The sequence below is a fragment of the Drosophila grimshawi genome, unplaced genomic scaffold (genome assembly GCF_018153295.1).
Source record: "Drosophila grimshawi isolate 15287-2541.00 unplaced genomic scaffold, ASM1815329v1 contig_311, whole genome shotgun sequence".
In the NCBI taxonomy this organism is placed as follows: Eukaryota; Metazoa; Arthropoda; class Insecta; order Diptera; family Drosophilidae; genus Drosophila; species Drosophila grimshawi.
In genome coordinates this window covers 7867741-7868785 of record NW_025063098.1, presented here as the reverse complement: position 1 = coordinate 7868785, position 1045 = coordinate 7867741, and positions in this window count along the sequence as shown.

The following is a 1045-nucleotide window of genomic DNA, read 5'->3' as shown; positions in this document are numbered from 1 at the left end:
AAGAGACTGATCAAAGAGAAAAGAAAACAGGCACAGCAAACATAGCGACGGCGACGGCAGCGTTGGCAAAGATCTTACTAAAATCTGTCGAAATGTACTCAATTCATTGTACAGTTAGCGAGTGCATATTTTGAGACAAATTAAACGATCAATCAATTGAAGAGCAATCGCAATTAAATAGAAGAGACGTCGAACAGAATTCGCTCGCCTCTGTTTGATTTATTAGTGAATTCCAATCAAACAATGTATCTACATTGAAAATATTTTTGTATAATTTTTTTTTATATAAATTTACTCTCTTTGAGTAATTTACTTATATTCAAGATATTCTTACTTATGGTAGGTAAAAGATAAAAATAGGTTTATGCCGTCAGTTGGTACTCTATAAAAGTGTCGAAAAAATCATATAGATACCGCCCAAACCGCTTGATAAACCATATTATATCTTCGCTCTATTGACAACTTTTTGGAGAAAAGTGAACAAAAATAATGCGTGTAAAAGATCTTATCGAGTGTGTATCAAATATTTACTAAGCCCTCAGCATAAAAATTAATAAAAATAAATGATGGTTTGCGGAATTCGCGATAAGCCTTTTTCCCAATTTGAAGTAATTAACACACTTAAATGCACAACTCTAGTCGGAAACAACCTCTAATTAAACTCACCTATTTGACATGCAACAGTCAGTTATGCATAGTATAATAACATATTAAAATCAAGTCTTAGTATAATTAAAAATTCATGTTAAAAACAGATATAATCAGTCATCAATTTAGTCACCAAGTCAGGTATTTAATGTCAACAATCGGAGTATTTGAAAATTGTTAGTAAATTATCAGTGTGTATTTTTTCCCCTCCACAAAGCCAGTGATACTCTGCTCAGACTTGTATTTACTCTGTATATTTATCATTTATAATAAATAATTATAATAAAATTTTAAATTAATGTATATGCATACAAATCTTTCTGTAGACTAAAGTAGCATAGTTTTAGGGATAGTTTATAGTTATTAAATGCATTAATTGAGATTTCCCGCACAGAAG